Source organism: Lampris incognitus, chromosome 2 (assembly GCF_029633865.1).
Source record: "Lampris incognitus isolate fLamInc1 chromosome 2, fLamInc1.hap2, whole genome shotgun sequence".
In the NCBI taxonomy this organism is placed as follows: Eukaryota; Metazoa; Chordata; class Actinopteri; order Lampriformes; family Lampridae; genus Lampris; species Lampris incognitus.
Genome location: NC_079212.1, coordinates 108,305,742 through 108,331,283, shown reverse-complemented (window position 1 = coordinate 108,331,283; position 25,542 = coordinate 108,305,742).

The following is a 25,542-nucleotide window of genomic DNA, read 5'->3' as shown; positions in this document are numbered from 1 at the left end:
TTCACAGTGCAAACATGAATAGAGTATTTCATTGTGAGATATTATTGAGAAACCCTAGTGATTATGTACAGTGTAGTTAGCTGGAGAATACTGGACCATTATTACATAATCTTTATAAGAATGTTTTGGAAAATATATTCTGTTTTATTGAGCAGAACTTAGCTACCGCGGGCATTATTTTATGCAACCCCACAGAGGTTTAGAACGAGAGAGAGAGAGAGAGAGAAGTGAGGAAAGGAAGTGAGGGGGACAGAGACTATAAGAAAGTAACAGAGGGAAAAAGAAAGTCTCGCCCACCCCCAGTATACTAAACAATGATGGTGAGCAAATATTCTCGGCTGTTTCAATGAAGGGGAGTGTTTGCTCTGTGTTTGGTGTATTTGCTTTTCCTTCCACCCTTCTTTCACTATCTTTCTGCATTGCACTGCCGCTATCCCCTATCCCACTGGGAACACGTACCTGACTTGCCAAGGGACTAGTTTGCAGTCAGAACACGAGGAATGCGGGAGATCAAAGTCTGGCCCAAAATACATCAGCTGCTGTCACCCATCGAGCACTTCTGCATGGCCTCTTATCTAGGCTTAGCAGAGAAACAGTTGTTTCCAACTTGTGAATTGTGCACTTCCCAAAGAAAACACATGACAATCCAATCAGTAAAATAAATAAACTTAGCCTATACAAATAAGTATCTGTTTTCGAACTAAAAAAAAAAAAGAAGCTAAATTCATCAAAAACAATACTATCTGTAAAAATGTTATGAGCGGGATGCCTGATTACTTCCCACAGTTGTTTTTATAATACCTGTTTAAGCACCTGCCTAAAGTATGCATGCACACATGTGTGCGTGCAAAAGCAAATGCACAGCGACACAAGCAAAAACGCGTGCCACCACAAACTAATGCATTTATATCCACACATGAAATTACAGGGATACGCCAATGCTATTTATACCCTATATTTGTTGGTCAACTGTCCAAAGTAATGGGGAGTGCAGTAGAGAGGTGAAGAAGAGAGTGCAGGCAGGGTAGAGTGGGTGGAGAAGAGTGTCAGGAGTGATTTGCGACAGAAGGGTACCAGCAAGAGTTAAAGGGAAGGTTTACAGGATGGTTGTGAAACCAGCTATGTTATATGGTTTGAAGACAGTGGCACTGACGAAAAGAAAGGAGGTGGAGCTGGAGGTGGCAGAGTTGAAGATGCTAAGATTTTCACTGGGAGTGATGAAGGACAGGATTAGGAATGATTATATTAGAGGGACCGCTCAAGTTGGACGGTTTGGAGACAAAGCAAGAGAGGCAAGATTGAGATGGCTTGGACATGTGTGGAGGAGAGATGCTGGGTATATTGGGAGAAGGATGCCGAGGAGCGCCGTCTACTCCCCAAAATTCTCACCAACTTCTACCACTGCACCATAGAGAGCATCCTGACCATCTGCATCTCAGTGTGGTACGGCAACTGCACCTCAGTAGACCAGAAAGCTCTGCAACGGATCGTCAAGGCGGCCCAGCATATCACTGGTACCCAGCTCCCAGCCATAAAAGACATTTATCACAAACGCTGCCTTCTAAGGGGTCTGAGCATCAGCAGAGATCCCACCCACCCCAACCATGGACTGTTCTCCCCCCTGCGCTCTGGGAGACGCTACAGGAGCCTCAGAGCCCGCACTACCAGGCTCAAAAACAGCTTCTTTCCACAAGCTGTTGCCCACCTGAACCTGGCTACCCACTGAATGTCTGTAGATATTTTAAATATTTTGTACTCCAGCTTTTTTTTTAACTTATTTTTAGCTTTTGGTCTTCATGTGTGTATATATTATATTGTGTTTGCTGTGTTTGTCTGTGTCTGTCTTGCACTCTTTGGTGAAGCCACAGCCCTCATTTCATTTTTAACATGTGCCTGCACATTGTTTTTAATGACAATAAGTTGAATTGAACTGGATATGGAGCTGCAAGGAAAGAGGAAAAGAGGAAGGCCAAAGAGGAGGTTTATGGATGTGATGAGGGAGGACATGCAGGTGGCTGGTGTGACAGCGGAAGACGCAGAAGACAGGAAGAAATGGAAACGGATGATCCACTGTGGTGACCCCTAACGGGAGCAGCCGAAAGTAGTAGTCGATTTGTTGGTAGCTGCCTACCTAACATTAAAATGCAACCACAATAATCTCATTACTTATTCCCCTTGTCCAGAGATATCTGATATCCTCGTTTAACAAAAGACTACAAATGGGCAGGGCTCATGCAGGCTAACAGTGACTTTCACCACTTTGGTTGCCAATTTGGGAAAATATAAACGCTAATATGAAGCTAACAAAAATGATAGTATTCTAGTTAGTGACACTTATTCATTAGGTGATTCTCCTCCTGGTCTGTCTCCATCAGAAATAAATATCTTCAAAATATTCCATTATAAGTGGTCTTGAAAATCAGTGTGTGATGAAAGACAAGAATGGTGCCCAGTCCCATTCATTACTTCAAACACTCCATCTCAGTTGGCACTGCAGCACAGTTTCCACACAGATACTAGCAGTTTTCATTCTCCCAAAGTGGCTTTGTGGTGGTTTCTTGATTTTCTTCTGCAGGAGCCAGAGCTGGCAACTCACATCTCCTCCACAGAGTATTGGGGCTCAAAACGATAACCTTCTGTATCAGACTTCATCAAAATCTGATGAAATGTGTCCTCATCCAGATTGTTTGAAGCCATTACACTAAAATTAGCGAAATCTGCAAACAGGAGCAAAATAACAGTTTCTCTCAGTTCAGGGATGCGGGGGGGGGGGGGGGCTATTTATATGTAATTTCACCCTGATGATGCCGCCTTAACCATTTTCGACCTTATCATCTTTAACCTATCCCACCCCAACCCTGGTCATAACCCTAATTTTGACCTAACTTTAACACTTACCATAATCTAATGTTAACCCCTGGATTCCTAATCTAATTGTAACACCCATCCCACGTAGCTATATAGTTTTCACTGTATAACTGGGGTTTGTAGTACGATGGGCGGCGCCCTTGGGTACTTTTAACAAATGGCTGCCGTGCTAACCTGTGCACAATAAATGAAATTTCTAAGCTAACCCTTTTTCTTTTATACAAAAATGAATTTTAATTAGCGACGGTGCCTCCACTTAGCAGGAATATATAGATATACTACTTTTGTTTAATCCTTCTAAGAATTATGTTTTAAAGTATTTGTTCCCTAATGAACAATTTCTTTAATCACTATTTATACTTCTAACCCAAAATACACCTTCATGAAATGTAAACATGACACACACAATACTTTAAATGCAAATTATGAATTTTGTAAATGTAAAAACAAATATCTAAATCAATAATAAAAATAACAATTATTCAAAGGATAAGATACTTCACATCACTTAAATGTATTGACCTTCTGATAATGGGCTTTCTAATTAAATTCCATTTGACTTTAAACACTTTTCTTATTTTGTTACCTATATACCTCCTATCCAAAGGGCCCACACACACTCTCACACACACCCTCAATACGACAAAAACAAAAGAATGTCTCTTTTTTCGAAATAAAACGTTGCAGGCCTGAGTCCATGCTTGGGAGCGTGGTGACCGAAAAACAAATGGCCGTTTCACTTGACTACGTCAAGCAGCAAAATAAAATAGCAGGGGCATTGGTTATTGTTACTCACAGGCCATGAGTTGGAACTAGGGTGATGGCTGACGAATGAAGCGAGTCAAGGCGATGAAAACCACGAGTGAAACACAGGCGGGAAATCGTCAACATGTCCGGATGAAGGGAAAAGCGGAGTGGAAGACATCTACTTGTCTTTAAGGTCCAAGGAGTACTTCCTGATCCCCTCGGTCTAATGAGTGTACATGACAGTTTTTTTTCCTCAGTCACTGTACTCGTCATGAAACTCATTACTTTTCATACTGAGTTCAGTTAAGCTTTAGCGGGTTGCTAACATCAATATATGCTAACACACAGTAACATGAGCTGCTACTACAGGAAACACAGGCTAATAGGCGAATACGCTAATCGTGACTAGCATGACAATTCTTTACTCAGATATAGCTTCATGATAGAGTGATACAAAACACATACACTGATATATTTACCTTCGGCAGATTGTACACGTCCTTTACACATTGGAAAACTCTGCATTCACCGGGTAAAGTACACTACACTCCGCTCTCTCTCGTGGTGTTTTCAGTATGACAAGCACTGCCTCTGAGGACCTACGGGTTCAACTTGAGTTTTCCGCCCCTCCGCCATTCTGATTGGCTTTTAAGTTGGCAACAACCAATGCAGTTAACAAAATATCATGACAGACAAACAAATACTGCCAAAAGTTCGTTTGTGAACTGTCCATGTTTTTCCCCTTGATTTGTATAGCCAAACAAACTATTTAAATTTCAATCAACTTTATTGACACTACAATGAACGTAACGCAATGACATTTATCAGCCTATATTGCTTTTCTTTTTCTTTTTTTTATTCACATGAACTGTATTTAACATTCATCTTAACTGATTTTAACGAAATACTTTTTTAAACTTTATTAAGTCATATATATTTGTCTGAAATGTCAGATTTTTAGACGGGGCTACACAATGTTAACCCCTGGATGAAAAGCACACAAATAGGGAGTCCCTTTAGGGGGAAGGTGGCTGGAAAAGCAACCTTACCACTCATTGTAGTTCTTCATATCAGAGAAAAAGTATAGGCATAGATCACAATGACATATTCCTGACGTAAACCTTGTTCTTTTTTTTTTTGCGACAATTATTTCTAGGTTGGTTTGAGGGTCCACAAAGAAAGATTTAATATGGTTTGACACATCATATTAGTTTAATATTAGAAAGAGGATTTTTTTACAACTGTAGTTATTATTTCTACAATCATCTATAAGATTTTTTTTTACCCTAAACTACTTCTTGTACACCAGTGGCTCGAAAGCGTCTACTCTGCCAGGTAATTATGTCCATTTGCCAAGTCTAAAAAAAATCCCTTGATAGAGTGACTACTATACCTGTCACATTAGAAATTAATACTGCACTCAAAAAAACCCAATGGACTCCCAGAGCAGATGTTGATTGATCTCTCTCTCTCTCTCGCTCTCTCTCTCTCTCTCTCTCTTCCCAGCTCTCTCTGTAATATAGACTCATTGTTACTCACCTTGCACATTAAAATTCAGACGCTTACACTAACACACATAAAATCACACATGTTCTAAAAGGCAAGCACACACACACACACACACACACACACACACACACACACACACACACAGAGGCATTGAGTGTCAAAGAAAATTCTCCTGGGCTTCGTTTCTGTGTCAGAGAGATAAGTCATCAGTCTTCACTTGGGACTATGGATCCAAGAAAGTCATCTTTTACAGTGATGCTACATGGCTGAATGTATTTATGAGACACTCGGACAATACGGGCTGAAAGGAGACCAAAAATGAACTAGTACCAGGGGAGGCGCAATAGCAGGTAGTAGCCGACAGATTGTCATAAAATGGTGTAGACAAGCGTGGAATGGTGGAAGGATGGACAGTGTATGAATGGATGGATATCTGGATGGCTATAAAGTTGGAAGGATAGGTAAAAGAATGGATGAATATCTCGATGGCTATAAAGTTGGATTGATGCTATCGTTTTTGTTTTTTTCCCCCTTTTTCTCCCCTATTGTATCTGGCCATTCACCCCACTCTTCCAAGCCATCCCTGTCACTGCCCCCTCTGCCGATCCGGGGAGGGCTGCAGACTACCACATGTCTCCTCCGATACATGTGGAGTCGTCAGCCGCTTCTTTTCACCTGACAGTGAAGACTTTCGTCAGGGGGACATAGCACATGGGAGGATCATGCTATTACCCCCAGTGCCCTCTCCCCCCAAACAGGCATCACGGCCGACCAGAGGAGGCGCTAGTGCAGCGACCATGACGCATACCCACATCCGGCTCCCCAACCGCAGATACGGGCCAATTGTGTCTGTAAGGACACCCGACCAAGCCGGAGGTAACATGAGGATTTGAACCAGTGATCCCCGTGTTGGCAGGCAACGGAATAGACTGCCATGCCACCCGGACGCCCAGATGGATGCTATCTGAATGAATGGATATGTGGATGGATGTAATGATGAAGACATTAATGGATATATGGATTCTTTAGAATGAGTGCTGGTCATATGGGTGGACGTGGAGATAGAAAGCAGGTAGGGAGAAAGGGACAGGAAAAAAAGATGGGATGAAAAGGAAAGAAAGAAGGGGATAGTGAGAAAGGAAAAGAAAACGTGATAAAGCAATGAAGAACCAAAAGAGGTAAGACATTAAGCAGAAATGTGTGGAAGTAAGAACAAACAAAGAAAACATTGTAAAGTGACCACGTAAACTAGAAAGTATGGGGGGGACTGGAGGGTCATAAAGGTTCCAATTTAGAAAAAAAAAAGAGAGAGACAAGCGCAATATGTGGCCTATCAGTGAAACTCAAATAAAAGAAGAGGTGACAAAAAAGACCAGAATGGAAAAAAGGGCAGTATGGCTTTGTTGTCTGCCACCTGAGGCCTTGTAGGCCTCCCCCTATAGCCATGCCTAGGGTAGGTAAGGACACACACACACACACACACACACACACACACACACACACACACACACACACACACACACACTTACATACAGGTATACAGAGGCACATGTAGATTAATATGTATAGCCACCCGACACACACAATCAAGATCATACATGTGCACAAAGGCCGACTCACTAGCACAAACATGCGCGCACACTATTTTGGACACTAAAATGCACCACACCACACCACAAGTGGACAAACTCAAAAGTATGCATACACACACAAAACAAATGCAGGTATATACACACACACACACACACACACACACACACACACTCACTACCACACTTGGACAGAATGGAAAGAAGCTGTGCAGTGAGCAGTGGCAGATTGTCTGCTTCCCTGTTGAGCAATTGTGAGGAGCCTAGAGAATCAATGTCCCAATACATTACCCCTGCCCATATCGCTTCACAGCACAACCGGCAACCTCCAAACAGATGCCACTTGGACTATATTCTGAGGAGGATGCTCCAAGCACTCAGAAGCTACCTGTTCATAGGGCATGAAATTCATCTAAGCAGTTCCCATCCATTACACTCAGCAGTTTTCAAAGTTCTTGTCGAGCTAAATCCTTTTATGTCTGTGTTTTCTACTTTGTTTTGTGGCCCCCAACTTTTGCAGGTGTTTTATTTGGAATAAGGTGTTGTCATGTCAAATATATAACTTTGCTGTGTAACTTTTAAAATTTCAAAGTCTTTTTGAAGGCCTCATATTGTCTACAATTGTATACAGTATGTCATTATCGCAGATGTTTTACTCAAGTTATTAGTTTCATCTTTTATTTGCATGTCTTAGAAGAAGTTCTTCAAGCATTATGTTTAAAATATGTGCATAATTAAAATGTTAATGACAAGAGTGAGGACACACTAGTAGGTGTTTGGTGTCTGACCTAGTAAGTAACTATTTCAATCCAGCAGTGTCAGTAGATACTAAGTCTAAATACATGCACAAGGGATTTAACATTACAGCCTGTGTATTATTGAATGTTATGTCCTCTAAAAAGTACCGTGATTTTTTTTTGTTGGTTGCATCAACCTTTTTAAATCAGATATCACTTTTCTAAATGGTTGATATTCCAGTTTAAAGCAAAATACTATATTTACATTGATTCCAGTGTGAGCATGTCTGCATCATGCTATAGGCCCTGGGGCTAAAACTTTTCAGTCCCCCCCTCCTTAACGTAAGCCCCATTACAACCACATACAGGGGGGCGCCAGATATCATTTCAAATTACGTTTACTTTTTCTCATTTAGCAGACATTTTATCCAATGTCTGGCTCAGCCGCAGGCAATGTTAGGGATCAATCTGTGAATGTCGGCATTTGGTGGCTAGCATATTTGTCCACTACATCACCCATGCTCCTAAATAAACACACATCATTGATTAAGTAAAAGTACTTTAAGTGGCACATTACAGTCACACACACACACACACACACACACACACTTTGCCAGCATAGATTTCATGTCACAAAAAAAAAATCCCAGAGATTTTTTTGTTTTTTGTGGGTTCCTTGGGCCCTTTACCTATGTTTGGCCCTAGGGCTAAAGCCCTGGTAATCCTGTATTGCTGTACATTGAGCCAGGCTAGAGAGCTTATATTTCTATTTTTTTATTCTGTGAAAAGTAAAACTACATAGTACTTTGCTGTACTGATCGCAATGTAGTAGTTTTTTCTTTTTAAGGGAACATTGAACTATATTGCAGCATAATGATAAAAAAACAAAACAAAACAAAACAAAACAATGTTTAAACTCAAGGGTAGCTTAGCTTTAACCTCTAATCTATCAATCAAACTGTTAACGGTTTTACCCTTTAAAAAGAAAAAAAAGAAAAAAAAATATTCAGTTCAAATGATGGATGACTCACTGTGTTACATTTTTATGCTGCCATGTCAAGCAAAAAGAAGACTGACAGCAGAAATTGAAGTGAGTAGGCTACATTTTGGATAGCAGAAAAAGCTCTGTATCACTCCTTCATACAAAAGACACAGTTGGACACTCACATGGAGCTGTGATACACGTAACATACATGTGATAACTGACAACCCACTACAACAGCAGCATTACATATTTAGATCCATCTACACACGTCCATCCACCCCAACCCCACACCTCTCATTTCCAATTACGTCTACTGAGACTCATCTTACAGATACAGAGCAGATTCCGACTACGATGTGATCAGGCCAGACCTGTTTCACATCAGTGGCTTAGTCTGAGTGTAGTGACCAAATCCAAAACAAACATAGTTCAAGTGACACTTGAACTATGCAGCTCTCAGATCAAGCTATGACCCCTGACCCTGAGATAATAGGAACATGTCTCAGAAAGGATCTACAGCTAAGCTCTTTTTTTTTCTTGGACAGGTGATGAATATTGGTCTCACATGAGCGTCTGAGCACGATGCTTTTGATCGCAGGTCTTCAGAGAGTCAAATAGAGGCCTGTTGATGTAAATCAATTGATTTTCCACCATGAGAGTTGTTTATCCATTGACAGTCCATTGATGGCAGTCAAAGAACAATGCATCTTTGAATACTACAAACAAAATCAATTGACAGATGTCTCAAATGTTCCCAGAGAGTGATGGGTTGCATTGAAATGGGCCAATTTCCTCCCTTTATTGTGTTAATTTTCATCTATCCATCTACTGATTATTCATCTATCCAGCCATCATTCCATTGCACTGTTGACATTTTTGATATATAAAAGATGCATTTCATGAAAAAAAATCAGCATAAAGAAAAAAAGAGATACAGTTTAATTCATAAACTATTAATTAATTCATAGAAATTGATATAGATTATCTGATAATTTTATCTGATTTAAAAATGTGTCCCTATTGGACATAAATGACAAAAAAGCAGTTAATTACAAATCATTTCGTTCTAATGTGAAACATAAAATGTGGGAAGTTATTTTTTTCTAATTGTATTTTATCATTATATTTTTTGCACAAATACAAAATGTAATAATCAAAATGTAATAATTTTGTGATAATGCATCCCTTTTTACCTGCCCAAGAATCCTTCTCTATGCATGCTGAACAGAGATGCTGTGTAACAATGTGCGGACTATACATGGCTTTAGGGGAAGCTAAATTATTATTTTTTTTCCGTAATTACGGAAAAAATTCCAATGGAAGGTAACTTAGGATCCTTTGTCATGCTAGACACACAAATTCCCTGATTCAACAACACAATGCAATGAGTGGTGTTTAATATTTTCTAGTTGACACATTTTTATTTTATTATTTTTATTGTCATTTGACTGGATTTATTATAGCCCTTTCATGCATGAATTATGACAACCTCAGTCAAGATTTTTTTTTCTTATGTGTTTTTATTGCTCTTAGGGCATGAAAAAACAAGATTTGAACTTGATTTTTTTTTTATCCAGATTTTTCAGAGATTATCACATGTCCACTTGAGTGGACAACATACGTTTTTGTTATCAACTGAAAATATAAAACCAATGAATACAATAATATAAAATTATCTGAAAACTATAAATTACATAGAAAAAATAATGCAGCTTCAATCAACCAGAATTGAGGAATATTCTATTTCACTCTTCTGTATAAATTCAAATCCCACAAGTAATGTTTTTACTGTTAGCATTGCTACAAATACTCTAAACCTTGCCATAACATCAACATATGGAAAAAGTACACACACACCATTGCTATAAAGTTAGTCTGTCCATTAGAGCCTCTGAACTGAGGGTAGGGTAACACTATAACAAGATCCTATCATGTCCAGACTCGAGGTTTAGTGGTGTGCAACATGAGGGGAAACATTTACTGTGCCTAAGTGTGTTTGCACCTATCAGAGTATAAGATCTTCATTTCAACTAAATTTATGGAATGGCTGTGTAATGAATCCCTAGCAAGCCTGTTGACATCACAACATGCTTGTCTCATTGTTGCTCTTTGCAGAGAGACTTCAAAAGAGAAGACTATCTTGTATGAAAACTGGAGAAGCACCCAGGGCACAAAGCCACAAGGCACCGCATGCAGATGTACTTCGTTTTTCGGGTGCATGCAGCATCATGGCTCCTGTTTGCATTCTTGGCTTTGATGAATTGGGGCCAGTGGTTCCCAGGGCCAAACCGGATCTCTGGGGGTGCCTTGGACACTGCTCTGCGCTTCACTGGTGGTGGGGTGGCACTGGGTCTTCCTCTGGCATGGATCTTGGTGGATCCTGCATTCAGTAGTGCATGAGCTACCAATGCTTTGAAGTGCAGAAGGTCTGTCTTCTCTAATCCGGACATTCTGTAGAGGTGCCTGGCATTGACGGTGGCCACATCCAAGAAGTGGAAGAACAGCCGGATGTACCATCGTTTCTTCTTGTGTCTGTGGGGGTACATTGCCACACACTGATCCAGGAGATCCACGCCGCCCATGTGCTGATTATATAGCATTACAGAATATGGCCTTTCGATGCTGAGCATCGTCTTTTCTTTTTTGCTCCATCTCTGGGCCACATCTGTTGGGGACTGGCCAGCGCAGGATGAGGCCATGTGGATCACTGAGCTTTCTAGCCAACGTGTGATGGTGATGTTTTGACCATTGCTGACAGCAGAGCAGGCTCCTCTTCCTTCTTTCTTGAGTTGGTTTTCACTCTTCAGTTTCTCTTGTGCTCCATTAAGCCTGTTGATCCTGATTGTGCCAGTGCTATGGATGCCCTGGTGTTGCAATGCCACAATGAGAGGAATGGTGCAAAAGAAATTGTCAAAAAACACCTTGTGGTTCTTTTGCTGTATGTCGTCACAGAGGCGCATCACTACGTCTCCAGCCATTCCTAGTTGACTGATTGGGCCATGCCCAGCTGAACCCTGATAGACTTCAAATCTGTAAATTTATTTTCCTTTTTGGAGTGCATACATGTTTGTATTCTGCACAATGGCATCTATCAGATCTTCGGGAAACAGGTGCATAAAGAAATCTATTGGTTCTGTTCCCTCAACATTCACTTTCCACTCTCCTAAAAAAGTAGGCAAGTCTCCCTCAAACTGGTTGTCTTTGATTTTCCAGGTCAGTCTGTTTTGGTTTCTGCCTTTTTCCCTCGACCTCTGTTTATTGGCACATCCTCCTCAACTCCTTCATCCTCAGCTCCCTCGTGCTCAGCTTCCTCATCCTCCACATCCTTGGCTCCCTCATCATCCTCAGCTCCACTGTCACTACTGCTAGCATTAGCTACTCCTTTTTCTGGCAGCCATTCATCATCGCTGCCACTAGCATCATTCTCACTTGACTCAGATGGTATTTGCTTTGCTATCCTGTAGGCCTTCGTATCCTGCTCTGCTCTTGACCACTGCAAAATATGATATAGAAAAAAACTGCTAATTACATTCTAATAACATAAATACATTTATTTACACCCGAAAAAGTTACTGCAGATGAAGTATTTTCAAGAACAACAGTCACAGTAATAGTATGAATTGTAGTCGAAATATAGCTAGTGACACATGATGTCCAATTTAGTGGACATATGATTAATTGGAATTTTCTCACAATCTAAAATCAATACTTGGAAAATTTAACAATGACATGACTCCTTAGATGTTACTTGATGTTACAACATTTTTTTTACCTTCAAGGTTGTCCTAGAATAGAAGGATTGGACGGATATTCCAGAGGAACTCGGCATTTCTGGCTGACCGTTGGCCATATTGGTTTGGAGGGAAAAAACAGCATACACAATGGCTTTCCACTAGGTGTCAGTGTATAAGATGATGCAACAGAGTCCACTGTAGTGGCTGATGTACATATATGCCATCAAAACCCATGCATATGCAAGAAAATGGCTTTTGAATAGCTGTCCACTGTAGTGATCTCTATGAATGAAAGGGGTAGTGCCTTAGTTACGATTTTTTGTTCTCTAAAACCCTAACCTCATTACATCAAAATGAGTAATATCACACACAATTCAGTGATTTTAGAGAACAAAAAATCGTAATTAAGGCACGATAATAAGCATGACGTTGTTGAATCAGGGAATTCGTGTGTCCAGCATGACGAAGGATCCTAATTGACTTTCCATTGGCATTGTTTCCGTAGTGCCGGCACGCCACTACCACGTAATGCGAGTGTTAAGAGGTGGTCATTTCACGTATTTCTATGAGATCATGTTGGACGGGGGCGCCGTCCGGGTAGTGTAGTGGCCTATTACGTTGCCTACCGACACGGGATCGTCGGGTCGAATCCCCGTGTTACCTCCGGCTTGCTCGGGCGACCCTACAGACACAATTGGCCGTGTCTGCGGGTGGGAAGTCGCATGTGGGTATTTGTTCTGGTCGCTGCACTAGCGCCTCCTCTGGTCGGTCGGGGCGTCCCCCGGATCGCCAGAGAGGGTGTGGAGCAGCGACCAGGACGGCTCAAAAAGAGAGCGGGGTAATTGGCCAGATCTAATTGGGGGGAAAGGGGGGGGATTGAAAAAAAAATGTTGGACGGGGGCGACATCTTGTCAGGAATGCGCTCTGTTAGGCATGTAAAAAATGTAAACAAGAGCATTAACTAAGCAATCTATGAGCGATCTGACTCGTTCAATCATTCACTCATTCATCAGCCGCTTCTCCGGGGTCGGGTCGCGGTTGCAGCAAGCTAAGTAGGGCACTTAAGACGTCCCTCTCCCAAGCAACGCCCTAGTCCTCCTAGCGAGTTCTGGGTCTACCCCGGGGTCTCCTCCCAGTTGGACGTGCACGGTAAACCTCCAAAGGAAGGCGCCAAAAGAAGGCGTCCTAATCAGATGGCCGAACCACCTCAACTGGCTCCTTTCGACGCGAAGGAGCAACTACTCTACTCCAAGCTCCCTCCGGATGTCCGAGCTCCTCACCCTATCTCTAAGGCTGAGCCCAGACACCCTACGAAGGAAACTCATTTCATTGTATCCGCGATCTCACCCTTTCGGTCACTACCCAAAGCTCATGACCATAGATGAGGGTTGGAATAAAGATTGACTGGTACATTGAGAGCTTTGCCTTCCGGCTCAGCTCCTTCTTCACCACAACGGTCCGGTACAATGTCCGCATTACTGCTGATGCTGCACCAATCCGCTTGTCAATATTCCGCTCCATCCTACCCTCACTCGTGAACAAGACCCCGAGACACTTGAACTCCTTCACTTGAGGCAACAACTCATCCCCAACCCGGAGGGAGCAATCCACCATTTTCCGGTAGAGAACCATGGCCTCGGACTTGGAGGTGCTGACTCTATTCCCAGCCATTTCACACTCAGCTGCAAACGTTCTGATGAAGCTAACAAAACCACATCATCTGCGAAAAGTAGAGATGCAATTCTGATGTTCCCAAAACGGACACACTTATCACATTGGCTGCGCCTTGAGATCCTGTCCATGAATATCACTCTATGAGCGATCTGTTAATTGAAAACACTCAAAATAAATCCATTTTGACTCATGTGTCCTGGCTTTATTGTCTTGTAGTTCCATTGTCTTGTAGTTCCATGAATTCAACAACAGCAACATAATATAACATAATCAGTTAACGAGCACATCAAACCTCCACACGGGTATCAAAACCAAACATCACAGTATCCTACAATACGGCCAATTAAAGCAAGGCACAGTAAACTCTGCATAGTTTCTCGGCACAAGGAAGCAGGCCCGTAGCCAGAAACATGTTTTGGGGGGGGGGGGGGTCGGGCAACACTGCCGAAAGCTACCGGTAAATAAAATTCCCACACTGTATACTATAGCCTAATACCCAACCGTACGGTAAATGTCAACGTATTAATGGCCCATAGATAATCATCAATGCATTAATAAATAAAAGTGGGTCTTACCTTATAAAAGCAGGTCCAATCGTCTTTTTTGTCTGCAAAAGATGTCCAGTACCTCTTCCGGCGTCACCACAATGTCTCTGTGCTCCGAGAGCAATGTCAGTCCATTAAGCCGTCTTTCCGTTATTGTACTGCGCATTTTGTCCTTGATCCTTCCCAGACGGGAAAAACTTCTCTCGACATGGGCACTGGTGACAGGAAGCGTGGTCAAAACGCGGAGAAGCTTGAAGATGCTTGGAAACAACTCACTGCTACAGGCATTTAATGCCTCAATGGCATTTTGTGGAACATAAGTTGCATCTTCCCATGTATCCCGCCAGGTGTCAATTTCTGACTTCACAACTTCCAGATGCGGTGACACTTCATCAGGATACAGGTTGGAGAGCGCTTGAGCTGAGCTGTCATTCAGCATGCTGACCTTAGATGGCAGTAAGGAGCAGAGGTTGGAGATCACATTTCTGTGTTTGCTGAAGCGTTCCTTCATCTGTGATGAGTAAAAGTCAAGCATGACTATGAAAAGCTTTTGCCGGTAGTGATTTTCACAGGCCTTCAATGGATCCTCATTGCAGTCCGCGCCTCTTCGTGGTCGAAATTCAACCCCATACTTGGCTGCTTGGGAAGAGGTCTTTTGGAAAATCTGCCTGAACTCCATCTCAGAGTTAGCCCTCATCTCATCTACCTGCTTAATAACAGCATCAGCAGCTGAAACGCAACTCACCAAGTCACAATGTTCCTTCTGAAGGAAGGTGGACAGGTGGTAGGTTTTTGCAAGCATCTTCTCACTTACATTCATGGACAGCATGAAGTCTGCATTGTCAATTGAATTAAGGAGCTGAGTGGCTTTGACGGATGTGTCTCCTGTGAAGGTTTCACAGATTTTCTGCAGGCTGGATCGCACAGGGTCTAAAAGCTCGTTGAATGTAAATATTGCGTCGTGGCGTTCGACCCATCTCGTTTCACACAACTTCGTCAGTCGCGTTTTCTTGCAGTCGGGTAAAAGACGCTCCGTCTCGTGTCGCAGACTGCATGCAGACCGCAAAGCCGAATCATGGAAAAAAGTGCAGATTTCCGAGACAATTCCAAAGCAATTTCGCACCATTTGTACAGTGCAGCACTTGTTTAGGACCAAATTCAAACTGTGGCTGGCACCGTGCACATAAACTGCTTGCTTGTGCTTCTCTCTGATTTTAGCTTGGGCACCATTTAAACGGCCACTCATGGCAGATGCGCCGTCGTATCCCTGGCCACGTAAAAACTGTAAATCAACGCCTGCATTTGTCAACTGACTTTCGATTGAATTGGCGATTGCCTCCCCGGTTAACTTCTCGATATCAACAAAGGACAAAAAATCCTCTCTGATGCTATATTGGCTGTCATGCTGGTTCACGTATCTGACACAGACAGAAAGCTGCTCCCGCCCTGAAACATCTTTCATTTCATCTGCCAACACAGCGAAACACTGCGCGGAGTTTACTTTCTGCACCAGTTTGTTTGTTATCACATCTCCAATTATGCTAATTATTTCATTTTGTACATCAGGACTGCAGCAGCTAGCATTTGCTGCACATTTACTCAAGTGTTGTAACAGTACTGTGTTGCCAGATGTAGCCCTAAACCTGAGTAAAGCCCTGAAATTTCCGTCATTGTGAGTTGGCTCATTCAATGTCACTGGTCCTGAATCAATATCACCTCTCAGGGCGAGTTCTTGGCGACCGCAAAAAATCAACGTTGCTTTTGAGTTTTTCTCTGTTTTCTTGGACTCGCTTTTTTCTCTCAGAATCGAGCCTCAGTGAAATTGCATCCATTTTATTGTTGAGAACCATTTGGAAATTGTCCGCTTTCAAACATGCATCCTTTTGTGCATGGTCTTTGAACGTCTCTAAAGCATGTTTCCAGTCTGAGAAGTGGACATTAATTAGCTTGCCAGCTTTGCTGTGCCCTCCCTTGCCCACATGCTCGACTGCAAACGCAACACAGTGCTTACAGAAACAACCGTCGGACCTTGTTGAGTATACTAGCTAGCCAGCTAAACTGGTCAATCCCATGACGTTGGAAACGTAGTTTACCTCCTAGTTTTGTAGGGAATGTTTGTCCGATATTGGCCGTCCAGTCCAGTGAGTATATTTCTCTTCTCTGTTCGTCTGATATTTTCCCACCAATATAATCCACAAAGTCGTGTGAAAACGTTTCCGAGGTAGAGGACGGCGGGCGGGTCTGCTAACTCTGGCTCCGTTTCCGAGGAGGAGGGCAATGGGTCTGCTAACACTTGCTCCGGGAAATCGGTAACGTTAGTGACCAGATCATCTGTAATGTTCTTGTTTTTCTTTTTTGAGTCGGGACACGTTGAAACAAAAAAATCACTGATTTTACGAATATTAACTTTACTGCTCTTGCCTGATTTACAGGCAGCTTTCGGCGGCTCCATTGCTTTTGAAAAGCAAACTATAGATCGACCATTTAGCTAGCATAGCCAGTGGCAGGTTGCTTAGCTGACTCGTCAGACCCCTGAGCCAATCAAAAGCCTGTGATTTTATTTGTTTTACGAAACAGACCAATAAGATACATCATGTTTGGAAACAAATTAACTGACAGGTTTAACGCCTGTCAGTCACGATAGATGCAGTGTATGAGTAGGCTAGAGGGGCGGTGACAAATAATCAAAACGATAACTAAATAATTATTGGTGCCATTTCAGACGGGCCGTGGGGTTTCGGGGGGGGGGTTCAGACACGAAAACCACCTACCTGGCTACGTGCCTGCAAGGAAGACACGGATAGGTCACATAGCAAAACAGCCTATAAACACACAAATGTATGAGCATTAAAGCAAAAACAGAGCATGCCAACCTGCCTACAAGGGATTGAGTCCTCATCAACAACAGTTAACGTTACCCATCACATACAGACGAGGACAATAATTTCTCGGTACAATTATGATATCAAATGCGAGGGTCACGTATCAACAAACCAATCTATAACAACACACATGCATGAGCGTTGTAAATACCAACAGAAATGGGCCAGGCTGCCTACAAGGGATCCAGTCCTCGTCAACACCCAACACATACAATACAATGCTATCTACTACTTTCGGCTGCTCCCGTTAGGGGTCGCCACAGCGGATCATCCGTTTCCATTTCTTCCTGTCTTCTGCGTCTTCCTCTGTCACATCAGCCACCTGCATGTCTTCCCTCACCACATCCATAAACCTCCTCTTTGGCCTTCCTCTTCTCCTCTTCCCTGGCAGCTCCATATTCAGCATCCTTCTCCCAATATACTCAGCATCTCTCCTCCACACATGTCCAAGCCATCTCAATCTTGCCTCTCTTGCTTTGTCTCCAAACCGTCCAACCTGAGCGGTCCCTCTAATATAATCGTTCCTAATCCTGTCCTTCTTCGTTACTCCCAGTGAAAATCTTAGCATCTTCAACTCTGCCACCTCCAGCTCCGCCTCCTGTCTTTTCGTCAGTGCCACTGTCTCCAAACCATATAACATAGCTGGTCTCACAACCATCTTGTAAACTTTCCCTTTAACTCTTGCTGGTACCCTTCTGTCGCAAATCACTCCTGACACACTTCTCCACCCACTCCAACCTGCCTGCACTCTCTTTTTCACCTCTCTACTGCACTCCCCGTTACTTTGGACAGTTGACCCCAAGTATTTAAACTCAGATGCCTTTGTCACCTCCACTCCTTGCATCCTGACCATTCCACTGTCCTCTCTCTCATTCACGCATAGGTATTCCGTCTTGCTCCTACTGACTTTCATTCCTCTTCTCTCTAGTGCATACCTCCACCTCTCCAGGCTCTCCTCGACCTGCACCCTACTCTCGCTACAGATCACAATGTCATCCGCGAACATCATCGTCCATGGAGACTCCTGCCTGATCTTGTCCGTCAACCTGTCCATCACCATTGCAAACAAGAAAGGGCTAAGAGCCGATCCTTGATGTAATCCCACCTCCACCTTGAACCCATCTGTCATTCCAACCGCACACCTCACCATTGTCACACTTCCCTCATACGTATCCTGCACCACTCCTACATACTTCTCTGCAACTCCTGACTTCCTCATACAATACCACACCTCCTCTCTCGGCACTCTGTCATAAGCTTTCTCTAAATCTACAAAGACACAATGCAACTCTTTCTGGCCTTCTCTATACTTCTCAATCAACATTCTCAAAGCAAACATCGCATCTGTGGTGCTCTTTCGTGGCATGAAACCATACTGCTGCTCGCTGATCGTCACCTCTCCTCTTAACCTAGCTTCTATTACTCTTTCCCAAATCTTCATGCTGTGGCTGATCAACTTTATACCTCTGTAGTTGTTACAGTTCTGCACATCGCCCTTGTTCTTGAAAATCGGTACCAGTATGCTTCTTCTCCACTCCTCAGGCATCCTCTCACTTTCCAGGATTGTGTTAAACAATCTAGTTAGAAACTCCACTGCCATCTCTCCTAAACATCTCCATGCCTCCACAGGTATGTCATCAGGACCAACTGCCTTTCCATTCTTCATCCTCTTCATAGCTGCCCTCACTTCCTCCTTGCTAATCCGCTGAACTTCCTGATTCACTATCCCTACATCATCCAACCTTCTCTCTCTCTCATTTTCTTCATTCATCAGCCCCTCAAAGTATTCCTTCCACCTTCTTAGCACACTCTCCTCGCTTGTCAGCACATTTCCATCTCTATCCTTGATCGCCCTAACTTGCTGCACATCCTTTGCAGCTTGGTCCCTCTGTCTAGCCAATCGGTACAAGTCCTTTTCTCCTTCCTTAGTGTCTAACCTGTCATACAACTCACCATACGCCTTTTCCTTTGCCTTTGCCACCTCTCTCTTTGCTTTACGCTGCATCTCCTTGTACTCCTGTCTACTTTCTTCATCTCTCTGACTATCCCACTTCTTCTTTGCCAACCTTTTCCTCTGTATAATTTGCTGTACTTCCTCATTCCACCACCAAGTCTCCTTGTCTTCCTTCCTCTGTCCTGATGACATACCAAGTACCTTCCTAGCTGTCTCCCTCACTATTTCTGCAGTGGTTTTCCAGCCATCTGGCAACTCTTCACTACCACCCAGTGCCTGTCTTAACTCCTGCCTGAACTCCACACAACAGTCTTCCTTCTTCAACTTCCACCATTTAATCTTCGGCTGTGTCTTCACTCGCTTCCTCTTCTTGGTCTCCAAAGTCATCCTACAGACCACCATCCGATGCTGCCTGGCTACGCTCTCCCCTGTCACCACCTTGCAGTCTCCAATCCCTTTTAGATGGTGCCTTCTACATAAGATATAGTCCACCTGTGTGCACTTTCCTCCACTCTTGTACGTCACCCTGTGTTCCTCCCTCTTCTTGAAATATGTATTCACCACAGCCATTTCCATCCTTTTCGCAAAATCGACCACCATCTGTCCTTCCACATTTCTCTTCTTGACTCCATACTTTCCCATCACCTCCTCATCACCTCTGTTCCCTTCACCAACATGTCCATTGAAGTCCGCTCCAATCACCACTCTCTCCTCCTTGGGTACCCTCTCCACCATGTCGTCCAACTCATTCCAGAATTCTTCTTTTTCATCCATCTCACACCCAACTTGCGGGGCATATGCGCTGATAACATTCAGCAATAAACCTTCAATTTCCAGCTTCATACTCATCACTCTGTCTGACACTCTCTTCACCTCCAGCACGCCCTTGACATACTCTTCCTTCAGAATTACCCCTACCCCATTTCTCCTCCCATTCACACCATGGTAGAAGAGTTTGAACCCACCTCCGATACTCCTGGCCTTACTCCCCTTCCACCTGGTCTCTTGCACACACAGTATGCCTACCTTTCTTCTTTCCATCATGTCAGCCAGCTCTCTCCCTTTACCAGTCATAGTGCCAACATTCAAAGTTCCAACTCTCACCTCCACATGCCTACCCTTCCTCCTCTCTAGCTGCCTCTGGACATGCTTTCCTCCTCTCCTTCTCCTTCGCCCAACAGTAGCATAGTTTCCACCGACACCCTGCTGGTTAATAGTACCGGTGGCGGTCGTTGGTAACCCGGGCCTCGACCGATCCGGTATGTAAGTCTTATTTATGATCCGCATATTTGATTTGGCAAAGATTTTACACCGGATGCCCTTCCTGACGCAACCCTCCCCATTTGTCCGGGCTTGGGACCGGCACTAAGGATGCACTGGCTTGTGCATCCTCAGTGGCTGGGTTACATACAATACAATGCTAACAGTGAATAATACAGTTAATTGGAAATAGCCCTTACCTTAAAACAGAAGCGACCACAGAGTCCTGGGATCAGCTGCCTTTACTCCTGTTCGTCCAGAAGTCCATGATTTGGCCTTGATGTAATCAAGGATGTGATAAAGGGCGTTGGGTCGAATCTCTCCATAGGGGGTCCATTAAGATCCACAAAAAGGATCGGCGAGAGGCTGCTTTCGCGCAACCCATTGCGGGTCTTGCTATCAGGATTATTAACTGCCGAAAACCCCCTCTCACACTCAGATGAGGTTGGAAGATATGTCCTGCTTGCCGTAGTACAAAACTTTTCCTGCGTTGGGTTAGCTCGTTCTAGGTGGGGTTAGCATCATCATCGGCCTCTCTTTCGAGCTGTTACCCCCATCTCCAGCAGCTTCTATCGGCTTGTCCTGCGTTGTCGCACCGGGCGTTGGCGGGATTGTGCTAACAGCAATCCCAGCAGGTGTAGCGCCCTTTGTAGAAAACGCCTCTTGCTCTGGTTGCTCTTCGATTGGTTTAGATATTTTAGTAAATCCAAGTTTTGCGACTAAGCTCCCTTGTTTTCTTTTAGACATAACTATCTGACTAAAAAAGAGAAATGCGTAATGGCGATTCGGCGCCCAGACACATCGGCCAATGTCGGGGCCGTCGGTGAGCGTCTGTGTGACCCTAGTTTTTGCGGCGTGTCCCACACGGTCGGCAATTGTCGGACCCCTGTCGGCAGCTTTTCGGCAGCATGTTGAATCGGCAGAGCCCGCCGCTGGGAGAGATCACTCTGACTGGCTGTTCAGTTTAGCGAATCAGTGCAGAAGGTACATGCTAGTTGGCCGTCGGCTGTACTCTTCGCGGTATGTTCAAATTCTCCTTTCTGGCCCAGAAGGCAGCCGACGCGAGGCAACGCAACAACGGACCTTCGTCGTCACTAGTCAGTTGGGTGTGTCTGGGCTCTTTTTTTCCAGGAAGTGTTTTTTTTTGTCTAATTGCGCCGCAACGCTTCGATGGTGGTGGCAAGAATTGCATGCATGCCAGTGAATGTGATCCTCAAGTATGGATCATGCATCAATAATAGCCTAATTTTATGCATGATCCGTGATGATGAAGACATAAAATTAGAAATGCATAGCATATTATCAATACTGTAACGTGCATGGATAAGAAGACACGCTGGCCGCTGGCTGGCGGCTTTGACGCTTTAGTCGAGCGGTTAGCGATGTCTCCTGCGGTGCAGGCGATACGGGTTCGCTTCCCGGCCGCGGCAGTTCCTGTGGTTGCGTTGTCCCCCAAATTCGCTACAACACTTTACAGACCCCCAACATTTCTCAAATCATGTTTTCAGGGGAGCTCATGTCTTATTAAGGGGAGCCAAGCTCCCGGTGGCTCCCCCGTAGTTCATATCCTGTTTGCGTGTCCGGGTAGCTTAGCGGTCTATTCCGTTACCTACCAACACGGGGATCCCAGTTCGAATCCCCGTGTTGCCTCCGACTTGGTCGGACGTCCCTACAGCCACAATTGGCCGTGTCTGCGGGTGGGAAGCCGGATATGGATATGTGTCTTGGTCGTTGCACTAGCACCTCCTCTGATCAGTCGGGGCGCCTGTTCGGGGAAGAGGGGGAACTGGGGGGAATGGTATAGTCCTCCCACGCGCTACGTCCCCCTGGCGAAACTACCCACTGTCAGGTGAAAAGAAGCAGCCGACGACTCCATATGTATCAGAGGAGGCATGTGGTAGTCTGCAGAAGGGGTGGAGCACCGACCGGGACGGCTCGGAAGAGTGGGGTAATTGGCTGGATACAATTGAGGGGAAAAATATTTTTAAAAAAAGAGAGATGCTGTGTTACATTCAGTGTAGTGGGAGGAGGAAAGTGTTACTTTCCTGTCCTTCCTAGATACAATGGCTTCCCCTCTGCTTTTCATTTATTTGTTCTTCTTCTAGTGCCCCTTGCTTTTGCACTCATGCCCCTGAATCACTACACACCCACACGTACGCACGCACACACTCACGCACACACACACAGGCACACAGAGGCACATGTAAATTAATATATGTATGTAATGCATATATTAAAGTGTTGGGCCACCACGAGCCTCCAGAACAGCTTCAACGCTCCTTGTCATAGATTCTACAAGTCTCTGAACTCTACTGGAGGGGTGAACGCCATTATTCAAAAATATATTCCCTGATTTGGCATTTTGATGGTGGTGGTGGAGAGCGCTGTCTAACACATCAGTCCAAAATCTCCTATAAGGCATTGGCATATGATTTACATCATTATCATACTCATTGAACCATTCAGTGACCCTTCGTGCCCTGTGGTCCAAATCGTGTTGTGTCGTGTAGGGAAAAAGACAGCTGTCCATGCACCGACACCAGGAGGGAGAGCGCACAGCCGAATCCCCAGACCTGCCTGTGAAGAAGCCTCGCACAGCCGCCACTTCCTAGCAAATAAAATGCAGCTCCAGACCCTGCATGACTGTCTGTCGGAAGCTTATACTCAGGCTAACCAGGCCTCGCGACATGCAAAAGAGCAGCAGAAAAGGTACTATGATCAAAAGGCAAAGAGTCAAGGTTTCAGCCCAGGGGACAGAGTCTTGGTCAAAATATGTCATGTGGAGGGACGGCAGAAACTGGGAGACAGATGGGAGTCACGCCCATACATTGTGGTGAAGAAACAACCCAGTATACCTGTGTATGTGGTCCGAACAGAGGATGGTGAAAAAGAGAGAGTGGTTCACCGCAACCTTCTTACACAGTGTATGTTTCTTCCGATGGAGCGGGCTGGTGCAGCAACAAGTGCAGGAGTTGAGTCTGACATGGGGGACTGGGAGGTGGATGGCATGGAGGTAATGGGGGAGGAAGCCGAAAAAGTGAGTCAAGGGGGGGAAGAGGACATAAATGTCAGTGACACCAACGCACTTGATGGTCCCAGCCTGAGGAGGAACCCACAGAGAACTCGACGTCCCCCAAAGAAACTGTCTTACGAGTCACAGGTGGTGAGATCAAAAGAGGAACAGCAGAAGATAGAGAGGGGCTGGACATTGTGGCAGAGGGCCATAGCAGAGAGAGTAGCAAGGCACGTATAATCCACGGAAAAAAAACAAAAAAACAAACAAGTTTTATTAATGGTTTATTTACTTTGATTGCATTTACACATCTACATTTCATATGCAACTCATGGTATTAATACGTCACTTTCAGTGTGATCTGTTTTGATGTTTATGCTCATAAGTTTTATTTGTTTTGTTTTGTTTTGTTTGGTTTAATGGCTGGAACGCCATCAATTAAAGAAGGGGTCGATGTAAGGTAGTAATGTAAATCCGCCACAGGGTGGCACTATTACGCTGTAGTTCCCCTGGGAATGCCGCAAATGGCGATGTTTGTCCCTTTTGCAACACCGTACCCCTAAGGTTTGTCCCGGGCAAAAGGCTACGTTGATCAAATGTTTTTTTGTTTGTTCTGCCGGAAGGTGAGCAGTGTTACTGGCGGTCTGCATTATCATAAAAATATTGATTTATATCGCACATATTGTCTAACTGTTTATTCTGTGGTGTTAATAGACAAGTTTGCTTATAACCTAGTTAAAGTTTGATGTCGAACATTGTATTTGGCAAGAGAAATGTGACAAAAAGTGTTGGCTAGCCTGTTGAGCATTAGCATGGCATATAACGCAGTATGCAGTATTATTTGAGCAGATTATCCATGGTTTTTTGTTTAATTTTATGGGTAATAAGTGCCTTATTTAATTTATAATGGATGACATTTGCTTTGGTTTTGCCGTAAGGTAGCATTTTGATATGAGATGTGTTTATTTGCACATTTGCACTTTTTATTTTATTGAGAAAGAAAAATGTTTTTTTGTTTCTTCTGCCGGAAGCTGTGAGTATGAGGAGGCCAGCGGCCAGCTGATTGATGAGAGGTGAAGTGTAAGCGAGTGCCAATAAAGTGTCCAGGTCTCAGCCACGATCCCAAGCCTCCGCCTCCTTCCTTTTCCACGCAAACATCATACTACAACAAACACAACGCAGAGTCCCAGGGCGTGTAGGGAGACGACGGCCGAACGCAAAGTGCGGGTTACATATATATATATTTTTTTATTACTTTAATGATCCCCGTGGGGAAATTCTTCCTCTGCATTTAATAATAATAACAATAATAATAATGATAAATAAATAAATAAATCTTATATAGTGCCTTTCTAACCCTCAAAGTCACTTTACAATAAACGGGTTGAAACAGACAACAGATAAACAACACAATCATACAGGGGTGGATGGGAAGTGGGGCGGGGGGGCTACAAGAGGGGGAGAAGCGGCAGCCACACACGCCACTAGCAGTACTCTCCGACTTAAACAGATACAAAAGGGCAAGAAAAACCAAAAGCAAAAGCACTGTAGACGTTGATTTTCTGTAGGGGTTTACTCCCATAGCCTATTCCTCTCCCAAGGTATCCACTAGGCGGTGGCACTATTTAACCCATAGCTGGGGGCTGGTTCATGGGCATTAGGGAATATCCACACACCGGTGGGCCTGCGTACCGCACGTCTAGGGGCCAGACCTCCTCCGAGTCCCTTGTAGTTCAGCCAGGGTCCAAGGTGTACCCAGTTACCGTGTGTCGCCACGAGGAGGTACTACATAGGGCTTGCTGTTGGAGAGGCTATGTACTGGCAGGGAGAGACTTAGGCTGTTCACATTTCTGCTAGCCAGCAGTGAAGGTTGAGGGTGAGACGTGACAGACACAGAACACTACACCAACACACTAGACACTTCACAACAACCCCACTTCTTACACAAGAATGTCAGACACATCATCCTAGCTAACCCATTCTAGCTGTGTAGCTAGGAGCAGTGGGCAGCTGCCGTGCAGTACCTGGGGGCCAACTCCAGTTCG